The sequence below is a fragment of the Melanerpes formicivorus genome, unplaced genomic scaffold, assembly GCF_026170545.1.
Source record: "Melanerpes formicivorus ecotype bairdi unplaced genomic scaffold, bMelFor1.0.p_v2 SCAF_210, whole genome shotgun sequence".
Classification (NCBI taxonomy): domain Eukaryota; kingdom Metazoa; phylum Chordata; class Aves; order Piciformes; family Picidae; genus Melanerpes; species Melanerpes formicivorus.
In genome coordinates, this window is record NW_027142562.1 from 18,346 (window position 1) to 30,204 (window position 11,859).

An 11,859-nucleotide genomic window follows, 5' to 3' on the forward strand; every position below is an offset into this window, starting at 1 on the left:
GAGCACAACAGTGGCTTTCATGAGAGGTTTTGCTGTCTCACAGTCTGGGTGGTCTGCAGCATTTATTCTCTCTGTGTTGCTGACTAACTAGGAACTGATTAATCAAATCATTGATTTGTTGGTGAGGACATTCTGCTTACTGAACTCCCTAAACCACAACAAGTCCTTCCTGCTGTTAACTGAGGAGGCTGTGGGGCAGTGTTTGGCATCACTTGCTTGTGTTCAGCTTGTTCTGGTGCTAAGGAGACAAAAGGCCTGGAATAAAAATGACACTGAAACCAAACGAGAGCCTGGGGAAGCACTTCCCAGCATTACCCTGAACTTGTGACCTCTGAGGAGGTAGAAACTGTCACAGGTGGGTTTGGAAGTGATTGGAGTCATAGAATCACAGAATCTCAGAATCAATCAGGTTGGAAAAGACCTCAGAGATCATCAAGTCCAACCTCTCACCCAATACCTAACTCCTCCTGTCCAGTTCTGGGCCCCTCAGGTTAGGAAAGATGTTGAGCTGCTGGAAGGTGTCCAGAGAAGGGCAAGAAAGCTGGGGAGGGGTCTGGAGCACAGCCCTGGGAGGAGAGGCTGAGGGAGCTGGGGTTGCTTAGCCTGGAGAAGAGGAGGCTCAGGGGAGACCTCATTGCTCTCTACAACTCCCTGAAGGGAGGTGGGGGTTGGTCTTTTCTCCCAGGCAGCCAGCACCAGAACAAGAGGACACAGTCTTAAGGTGTGCCAGGGGAAGTTTAGGCTGGAGGTGAGGAGAAAGTTCTTCACTGGTAGAGTAATTTGCCATTTGAATGTGCTGCCCAGGGAGGTGGTGGAGCCACCATCCCTGGAGGTGTTCAAAAGGGGATTGGATGAGGCACTTGGAGCCATGGTTTGGTTGTCTGGGGGTGTTGGGTGCTAGGTTGGACTCGATGATCTCTGAGGTCTTTCCCAACCTTGTTGATTCTATGATTGTGCCCCTGTGCTGGGCACTGGTGAGGCCACACCTTGAGGAATTTTGGGCTCCTCACTCCAAGGAGGCCATTGGAGTCCTGCAGCTGGTACAGGGAAGGGCAATACAGCTGAGGAAGGGTCTGGAGGACAGGGCTGCAGAGGAGCAGCTGAGCAAAGTAGGGCTGTTCAGCCTGGAGAAGAGAGACTCATGGGGAAGAGACTCATGGGAGTCTCCATGAAAGGAGATTGGAGTGGAGTGGGGTTGGGCTCTTCTCCCTAGATGCAAGTCACAGGACAAGAGAAAACAACCTCAAGTTGCACCAAGGGAGGTTTAGTCTGGAGATCAGGAAAAGTCTTTCCTGCCAGAGTGGTCAGGGATTGGCACAGGCTGCCCAGGGAGGTGGTGGAGTCCCCATGCCTGTAGGTGTTCCAGGAATGAGTGAATATGGCACTTTGGGATGTGGCTTCCTGGGCAGGGTGCAGTAAGGTTCATGATTGAACTTGATGATCTTAGAGAACTTTTCCAGCTGGAGTGACTCTATGATTCTATTTTATGTTAAGCCTCAGTCATGGACATGATCCCTAACAAACTGCTTTGAGATAATGAAAAAGAATTCTTGTTGCTGCCTATACCAAAATTGACTTCCAGTATAAAATTAACTGGGTGATTAATTAGGGGATCTGCTGGAGAGCAGTCCTGGGGAGAAGGAGCTGGGAGTGCTGGTGGGCAGCAAGCTCTGCATGGGACAGCAATGTGCCCTGGGAGCCAAGAAGGCCAAGGGGGTCCTGGGGGGCATTCAGAGGAGGTGTCCAGCAGAGCCAGGGAGGTTCTCCTCCCCCTCTGCTCTGCCCTGCTGAGACCTCACCTGGAATATTGCATCCAGCTCTGGGCTCCCCAATTCAGGAGGGACAGGGACTGCTAGAGAGAGCCCAAGGGAGGGCTGCAAGGCTGCTGAAGGGACTGCAGCACTGCCTGGGGAGGAGAGGCTGAGAGCCCTGGGGCTGTTGAGTCTGGAGAGAAGAAGGCTGAGAGAGGATTTAATAAATGTTTATCCATATCTGGATATCCATATCCTGGATATCAGTGGATGGAAATTGCAGCACAGGAGGTTCCAGCTCAACATGAGGAGGAACTTCTTGACTGTGAGGGTCCCAGAGCCCTGGAGCAGGCTGCCCAGAGAGGTTGTGGAGTCTCCTTCTGTGGAGCCTTTCCATCCCTGTCTGGATGTGTTCCTGGGTGACCTGTGCTGGGTTCTATGCTCCTGCTCTGGCAGGGGGTTTGGACTGGAAGATCTGCAGTGGTCCCTTCCAACCCCTGACATCCTGTGAGCCTGTGAACTGTCTCAGACAAGAGAAAAAGCTCTTGGAGGAGACAGAAAAGATTCCTGTCAGTTAACTTCTGCATCCAAGCTTTTACCTTTAACACCACCACTCTTAAAACCCAAAGGTTATCATTTTGTTATGTCAGTGTGCAGAGCTCTTAGAGAGTCTGCCTCACCTGGGACACTCCTGCAGGTGAAACCTTCATTTAGGTAGTGAAAGGCTTCAAGCCTCTCAAGTTGCTGTGCATTCCTGATTGCACTCACACCTCCTCACTCAGCCAGAGCCTGGGGGCTTTGTTGTTTTGTTGGTTTTCTTTACCTCATCCACTCACCACCTGTGAGATTCAATGCCACCCAGCAAGCAGGGGCAAAGGATTTCTAGAAACACTGCTAATTTGCTGCCTCACTTTGCCTGCTGCAAAATTGAGTGCCCCCTCCCAGGAGCAACCTGGCTGCTTCTCCCTAAACACAGCAGTTGAGAGCCAGGGATCAAAAGGAGCTGTCGACACCTAGACTCCTGCCTTCTCCTAGGCATCAGGCATTTAGCTCACGTGGGCAGAGAATCAGAGAATCAATCAGGTTGGAAAAGACCTCAGAGATCATCAAGGCCAACCTGTCACCCAGCACCTCCTGACTGCTAAACCATGGCTCCAAGTGCCACATCCAATCCCCTCCTGAACACCTCCAGGGATGGGGACTCCACCACCTCCCTGGGCAGCACATCCCAAGGGCCAATCTCTCTTTCTATGAAGAACTTTCTCCTCACCTCCAGCCTAAACTTCCCCTGGCACAGCTTGAGACTGTGTCCTCTTGTTCTGGTGCTGCTTGCCTGGGAGAAGAGACCAACCCCCACCGGGCTACAACCTCCCTTCAGGGAGCTGGAGAGGGCAATGAGGTCTCCCCTGAGCCTCCTCTTCTCCAGGCTAAGCAACCCCAGCTCCCTCAGCCTCTCCTCACAGGGCTGTGTTCCAGACCCCTCCCCAGCATCGTTGCCCTTCTCTGGACACCTTCAAGTCTCTCAATGTCCTTCTGAAACTGAGGAGCCCAGAACTGGACACAGGACTCAAGGTGTGGCCTAACCAGTGCTGAGCACAGGGCACAATGACCTCCCTGCTCCTGCTGGCCACACTTCCTGATTCAGGCCAGGATGCCATTGGCCTTCTTGGCCCTGTGGGCACACTGCTGGCTCATGTTCAGCTGCTGTCCACCAGCACCCCCAGGTCCCTCTCAGCCACTCTGTCCCCAGCCTACAGCACTGCCTGGGGTTGCTGTGGCCAATGTGTAGAACCTGGCACTCAGACCTGTTAAATGCCATCCTGTTGGACTCCACCCTTCTGTCCAGAATCCAAACAAGAGCACTTCAAGATTATTAAACCCAACCAATCACCCAACCCTAACTAACCAACCAGACCATGGCACCAAGTCCCTCATCCACTCCCTTCTTATGCACCCCCAGGCATTATGACCCCAGCACCTCCCCTTGGGCAGCCACTCTGCCTGGGAAGAGCTGGGAAGCCCTCTGGGCAGCCTGAGCCTTCAAGTGATGTGGTCCAGCAGCTGCAAACAGGCCACTTGGTTTGAGTAATCAACTCATTGAAGTTAATTGGCCTGTAGCCCTGGAATGTCTTTGTGCAACAGGAGCTCCCATTTCACTTGTATGCCTTCTGTGAAGCAGTAGTGGAGGAAGTAAATTCACTTCCTCTGTTCCCCTTCTCTTCCTCTCCCACTGAATTGCCAGCAGAGAGATGTTTGATTCTCTTAGAGCCATGTGGAGAAAGGCCTCACCCATGCAGCCCCTACACTTCTACCTGCTGCTATGCTAGCAAGTCATGTAACTGCTCTGAACTGGAACAGCATGGATCCCAGCCCACCATAACACAACAGTCTCACTAAGTTTAGGACAAATTACATCCCCAAAGAGCACACCATGGATATTAATGCTCAGTGTTGCTAGGCAGCACCTCCTTTCAGTGGTGCACAGGGGTAGACTGAAGAGGAGGTCTGTCCCTCTTGAGGAAGGCTTTCAGCTCCTGTGATTAATGCTGCTGAAGATTCATGCCTGCCTTTTGCTCTATGATCACTGCAAACCATACAGAAGGAGGTGGTGTGGACCTCTTTGAGGGGAGGGAGGCTCTACAGAAGGAGCTGGAAAGACTGAGCTGAGACCAACAGGATCACAGCATCATAGAATTGTCAGGGCTGGAAGGGACCTCAAGGCTCAGCCAGTGCCAACCCCCCTGCCATGGCCAGGGACACCTCACACTACAGCAGGTTGCTCACAGCCACCTCCAGCCTGGCTGCAAACACCTCCAGGCAGGAGGCTTCCACCACCTCCCTGGGCAGCCTGTGCCAGGCTCTCACCACTCTCATGGGCAACAACTTCTTCCTCACAGCCAATCTCAATCTCCCCATTTCTAGTTCTGCTCCATCCCCCCCAGTCCTATCCCTCCCTGACACCCTCAAAAGTCCCTCCCCAGCTTTCTTGGAGCCCCCTGCAGATCCTGCAAGGCCACAATGAGGTCTCCTGGGAGCCTTCTCCTCTCCAGCCTGCACAACCCCAACTCCCTCAGTCTGTCCTCACAGCAGAGCAGCTCCAGCCCTCTGCTCCTCCTCGTGGCCCTTCTCTGGACACCTTCCAGCCCCTCCAGAGCCTTCCTGGCACAGAGGCTCCAGCACTGGCCCCAGAGCTGCAGCTGTGGTCTCAGCAGAGTGGAGCAGAGGGGCAGAATCCCCTCCCTGGCCCTGCTGCCCACACTTCTCTTGCTGCAGCTCAGGTTGAGGTTCAACAAGGCCAAGTGCCAGGTCCTGCACTTGAGTCACAACAACCCCCTGCAAAACTCCAGCCTTGAGGCAGAGTGGCTGCAGATAAGGCCTCAGGAACAGAAACAGGACCTGGTGTGTTGATTGACAGCTGCCTGAACATGAGCCAGCAGTGTGCCCAGGGGCTCAAGAAGGCCAAGTGCATCCTGGCCTGGGTCAGCACTAGTGTGGCCAGCAGGAGCAGGGAAGTCATTCTGCCCTGTGCCCAGCACTGGTGAGGCCACCTCCTAAATACTGGGGTTGCTTTTGGAGTCCTCACTCCCAGAAGGACACTGAGGGCTGGAGCATGCCCAGAGGAGGGCAACAAAGCTGGGGAAGAGTCTGGAGAAGAGGGCTGGGGAGGAGCAGCTGAGGGAGCTGGGGGAATTCAGTCTGGGGAGGAGCAGCTGAGGGAGCTGGGGGTATTCAGTCTGGAAAGGAGGTGGCATAGGGGAGGCCTTCTTGCTCTCGACAAGTCCCTGAAGGGAGGCTGGAGTGAGGTGGGTGCTGGGGGGCACTGCTGAGTGCCTCTTAGCTGTAGGCAAGAACATGAACAATGTAATTGTTCTGGATTTTGTTTGTCACTAGGAAGCTTTTGTGTCAAGATGTAAAAATAGTACTGAGCTCTCATCCTCTGCAGCACAACATTTGTATGTTTGCAAAGTCTAATTAGTGCTAATTAGGTAACAACCCATGGTTAAAAAACCCCACATCCCACTAGGAGCAACCAATGGTCTTGGGCACTGCTAAGTCAAAGTAAAGGAATAATGTCTATCCAGAGCTGAGGGCAGGGGGTCAGGAAGGAAGGGACAGGGACAGCCTCTGCTCACTGTGCCCTGGGATAGGCCAAGGGGCAATGGATGGAAACTGCAGCACAGGAGGTTCCAGCTCAACATGAGGAGGAACTTCCATACTCTAAGCATCTCAGAGGCCTGGAGCAGGCTGCCCAGAGAGGTTGTGGAGTCTCCTTCTGTGGAGCCTTTCCATCCCTGTCTGGATGTGTTCCTGGGTGACCTGTGCTGGATTCTCTGCTCCTGCTCTGGCCTGGACTGGAAGATGTCCAGAGGTCCCTTCCAACCCCTGACATCCTGTGAGCCTGTAAAGGAAGGAAGAGTATTTGGCAGCCTGCAGATTTTTAGTGAGGTGTTTCATGTCACAAACCACAGAATGGTTTGGCTTGAAAGGGACCTTTCAGAGCAGGGACACCTGTTGCTAGCCCAGGTTGCTCACAGCCTCATCCAACTGACCTTGAGCCCCTCCAGGCTGCAGACATCCACAGCCCCCCTGGGCAACCTGTTCCAGTGTCTTGCCTCTGACTGTGTATGTGTCTTGCCAGTGTTCAGTGGCTGTTCCATCACCCAGCTCAAAGCTATTGTCTCTCATCCTGGCACTCCCAGCCCTTGTCAGAGGTCCCTCCCCAGCTCTTCTGTAGCCTCCTTCAGGTACTGGAAGGCTGCTCTAAGGTCTCCTTGGAGCCTTCCCTTCTCCAGGCTGAACAGCCCCAACTCTTCAGCCTGTCCCCAGGGGAAGGTGCCCCAGCCTTTGCATTAGGATCATAAACATCAGAGAATCTCTTCAGTTAGGAAAGACCTCTGAGGCCATCAGCTCAAGCTGTCAAGCCAACACCACTGTGGCCATTCAACCATGCCACAGAGTGCCACAGCTACACATTTCAATCAATCCTTAAAGCAGGAACCAGAAGTTCTTAAGGAAGAGCTGCAGCTCCACTGTGTGGAAGGGCCTGGAGCCCCTGGGCTAGAGGAGGGGCTGAGGGAGCTGGGGGTGTTCAGGCTGGAGAAGAGGAAGGTGAGGGAGACCTCTTTGCTCTCTGCAGCTCCATGAAGGGAGTTTGGAGCCAGGAGGGGACAGCCTCTGCTCCTTGGTGGCAAGGGAAAGGAGCAGAGGCAATGGTCCCAAGGTGCAGCAGGGGAGGCTCAGGCTGGATGCTAGGAACTATTTCTTGCCAGAGAGGGCTCTCAGCCATTGGAATGGTCTGCCCAGGGCAGTGCTGGAGTCCCCATCCCTGGGGGTGTTCCAACAGCTGTGGAGCTGGAGCTTAGGGACAGGGTTTGGTGTTGAGCCTGCAGTGCTGGGTGGAGGAGCTTGGAGGTCTCTTCCAACCAGATGCTTTCTGTGATTCTGTGAATGCTTTTGTTTCTAATACCAATGCCAACAACAGAGAAGCTGAAACTCTTGGCAGCATCAGGCACAACTGACAAAGATTTTCTGGGAGGAGGGAGTTTGTGCACATTGCTCCTGCCCTTTGGTAATATGAACACACCAGAGATCAACTGGACAGAGACAAGGGAGAATCATCTCAGGTGGAAAAGACCTCTGAGATGATGGAGTCTAACTCTACCAAGGCTGGTGTTAAAGCCTGACCCTCAGCACCACAACTCTGCCTCTTCAAAACCCTTCCAGGGATGGGGCTTCAAGCACCTCCATGAGCAGCCTGTACCAGGAGCTGAGAACCATTTTGGTGGAGCAATTTCTTCTAGAGTCCAACCTAATCCTCCCCTTGTGAAGGGGAATAGAATAGAATAGAATAGAATAGAATAGAATAGAATAGAATAGAATAGAATAGAATAGAATAGAATAGACCAGGTTGGAAGAGACCTTCATGATCATCACGTCCAACCCATCATCCAACACCACCTAATCAAGTAACCCATGACACCAAGCACCCTATCAAGTCTCCTCCTGAACACCTCCAGTGATGGTGACTCCACCACCTCCCTGGGCAGCACATCCCAATGGGCAATCACTCTAGTTGGGAAGAATTTCTTCCTAACCTCCAAACTAAACCTCCCCTGGCACAGCCTGAGACTGTGTCCTCTTGTTCTGGTGCTGGCTGCCTGGGAGAAGAGACCAACCTCTGCCTGTCTACAACCTCCCTTCAGGGAGTTGGAGAGAGCAATGAGGTCTCCCCTGAGCCTCCTCTTCTCCAGGCTAAGCAACCCCAGCTCCCTCAGCCTCTCCTCACAGGGCTGTGCTCCAGACCCCTCCCCAACTTTGTTGCCCTTCTCTGGACACCTTCCAGCAACTCAACCTCCTTCCTAACCTGAGGAGCCCAGAACCGGACACAGGACTCAAGGTGTGGCCTAACCAGTGCAGTGTACAGGGGCAGAATGACCTCCCTGCTCCTGCTGGCCACACTCTTCCTGATGCAGGCCAGGATGCCCTTGGCCCTCCTGGCTGCCTGGGCACACTGCAGGCTCATGTTCAGCCTGCCATCAACCAGCACCCCAGGTCCCTCTCTGCCTGGCTGCTCTCAGCCACTCTGACCCCAGCCTGTAGCACTGCCTGGGGTTGCTGTGGCCAATGTGCAGCACCTGGCACTTGGATGTGTTCAATCTCCTGCCCTTGGACTCTGCCCAGCTGTCCAGCCTGTTGAGGCCCCTCTGCAGAGCCTCTCCACCCTCCAGCAGATCAACTCCTGCCCCCAGCTTGGTGTCACCTGCAAATTTACTGATGATGGACTCAATGCCCTCATCCAGATCATCAGTGAAGATATTGAACAGGATGGGGCCCAGCACTGATCCCTGGGGCACACCGCTGGTGCCTGGCTGCCAGCTGGCTGTGGCACCATTCACCACCACTCTCTGGGCTCAGCCTCCAGCCACTTCCTAACCCAGCTGTGATAGCATCCATGGAAATGTCTATGGATCTGTCACGAGCCCATTGGTATGTTGCATCTCTGCCTTCATGTCCTGACGAATCGTGAGCCCACCGAGCTAAGAATATCTCACCTCGGTGTGTCCAGTCGAGACCAAGATTAGAGTCCATGGCTGCTTGAGACACTCTTGCAGCCAGATCTGCCTGATGGTTGTGTTGCTGTTCCTCAGTAGCTTTGCTCTTAGGAATGTGAGCATCGATGTGTCTCACCTTCACTGGAATTCTCTCGATTCGATCAGCAATGTCCTGCCACAGGTCGGCTGCCCAAATGGGTTTTCCTTTCCTCTGCCAACCACTCTTCTTCCAGTTCTTTAGCCAACCCCATAGAGCATTGGCTACCATCCATGAGTTGGTGTAGAGATAAAGCTTTGGCCATCTCTCACGTTCAGCCACGTCGAGAGCTAGCTGGACAGCTTTTACCTCTGCGAACTGACTGCATTCTCCTTCTCCATCCTTCGCCTCTGCAGCTCGGCGTGTTGGACTCCACACTGCAGACTTCCACCTTCGCTTGTTTCCGACAAGACGACAGGAACCGTCTGTGAACAAAGCATCTTTCTTTTCATCATCAGAAAGGTCATTGTAAGGAGGAGCTTCCTCAGCACGAGTTACTTTCTCCTCTGGAGGTTTAGCACAGTTGGTACCTTCAGGCCAACTTGTCAGGGACTATTCTTCTGAGCCAGCAGTGCCTCCAGGAGGATCTGCTCCATGATCTTTCCAGGCACAGAGGTGAGACTGACTGGCCTGGAGTTCCCTGGTTCCTCCTTCTTACCCTTTTTGCAGATGGGGGCAATGCTTCCCCTTTTCCAGTCTGTGGGGACTGCCCCAGACTGCCATGACTTTTGAAATAGAATAGAGAGGGGTTTAGCAACCTCCTCTGCCAGTTCTCTCGGTACCTGTGGGTGTATCCCGTGGGGTCCCATGGACTTGAACACTTCCAGGTTCTTCAGGCGATCACCAACCTGATCTTCACTTCCCATGGGCAGTTTCTTCCTCCCCGTCCCTGGCATTGTCTTCCATAACATCAGGAGTGTGGCTGGAGGCCCTTGCAGTGAAGACTGAGGTAAAGAAGTTATTGAGTATCTCAGCCTTTTCCTCATCACTTGTGGCCATGTCACCAGTTTCCTTTCTGAGGGGGCCCACACCTTCCCTAGGCTTCTTCTTCCCATTCATATGCCTGTAGAAGTTCTTAGTGTTCCCTTTAACCTCCCTGGCTAGATTCAATTCAAACTCTGCTTTGGCTTTCCTAACCAGGACTCTTGCTGCTCAGGCAGCTTCCTTATCTCCCCCCTGTTCTAGCTGTCCTTCTCTTTCGGAAAGCATGGACGGACTCCCATGTTGGTGAGGCAGGAATCGTTTATTGGTACAGAACAAGCAGCTTATATAGGAAAAATCGGGCAGGGAAAGCCATTCCCTGACATTCTTGCACCACTGCTGCTAATTGGGTTTTCTCATTTGATATGCAGCTGTCCATTGTTATCTTCATCCCATATCAGGTTGGTCTTCTCCAGTATGGAGGCAAGCATCCTCTTGTCTGGCACGTCAGGTTGTTTACCACGGTCAGCTCTTCTTTATCATCAAGCCATCCTTCCAGTATCAGTGGCCTGTTGTTCTTTCTCGTCCTGAAACCTTCCATAGATACTTTCTGCTTTCCTACACCAATGGGCAATCACTCTCTGTGTGTAGAACTTCCTCCTAACCTCCAGCCTAAACCTCCCCTGGCACAGCCTGAGACTGTGTCCTCTTGTTCTGGGGCTGGTTGCTAGAGAGAAGAGACCAGCCTCTGCCTGTCCACAACCTCCCTTCAGGTATTTGTGGAGAGCAATAAGGTCACCCCTGAGCCTCCTCCTCTCCAGGCTAAGCAACCCCAGCTCCCTCAGTCTCTCCTCATAGGGCTGTGTTCCAAGCCCCTCACCAACTTTGTTGCCCTTCTCTGGACCCCTTCCAGCAAGTCAACCTCCTTCCTAAACTGAGGGGCCCAGAACTGGACACAGGACTCAAGGTGTGGCCTAACCAAAGCAGAGTCCAGGGGCACAATGACCTCCCTGCTCCCACTGGCCACACTATTCCTGATGCAGGCCAGGATGCCCTTGGCCTTCTTGGCCACCTGGGCACACTGCTGGCTCATGTTCAGGCAGCTGTCAATCAGCACCCCCAGGTCCCTCTCTGTTTGGCAGCTCTCAGCCACTCAGACCCCAGCCTGTAGCTCTGCCTGGGGTTGCTGTGGCCAAAGTGCAGCCCCTGGCACTGGGACTTGTTGAATGCCATCCTGTTGGACTCTGCCCATCTGTCCAGTCGGTCGAGGTCCCTCTGCAGAGCCCTTCTGTCCTCTAACTGACCAACATCTGCCCCCAGCTTGGTGTCATCTGCAAATGTGCTGATGCCTGACTCAATGCCCTCATCCAGATCATCAACGAAGATGTTAAAGAGGATGGGGCCCAGCACTGACCCCTGGGGGGCACCACTGGTGCCTGGCTGCCAGCTGGCTGTGGCACCATTCACCATCACTCTCTGGGCTCAGCCTCCAGCCAGTTCCTAACCCAGCTCAGAGTGCTGCTGTCCCAGCCAGGGGCTGACAGCTTGGCCAGCAGTTTGCTGTGGGGGACGGTGTCAAAGGCCTTGCTGCAGTCCAGGCAGAGCACATCCACAGCCTGCCCCACACCCACCAGGCAGTCACCTGGTCATAGAAGGAGATCAGGTTGGAGAGGCAGGACCTGCCCCTCCTAAATCCATGCTGGCTGGACCTGAGCCCTTGGCCGTCCTTCAGGTGCGCAGTTATTGCCGCCAGGACAATCTGCTCCATCACTTTCCCTGGCACTGAGCTCAGGCTGCCAGGCCTGGAGTCTCCATGACACTGCTCCCTGACCCCATCGCCCAGCTCCGGAGGCCACTCGCCCTGAACTCCTCCTGCCTTGCTGTTAAACATTGAGGCACAGAAGGTGTTCAGGACCTCAGCCTTTGCCTCCTCTTCAGTCACAGTGTTCCCCTCCAGGTCCCAGAAGGAGTGCAGGTTCTTCTTGCCCTCTTTTTAGCATTCATGTATTTAGAAAGCTGCTTTTTGTTCTCCTTCCCAGCAGAGTTCAGCTTGAGGAACAGCTGGGCCTTTGCCTCTCTCATTTGTCTCCTGCACGTT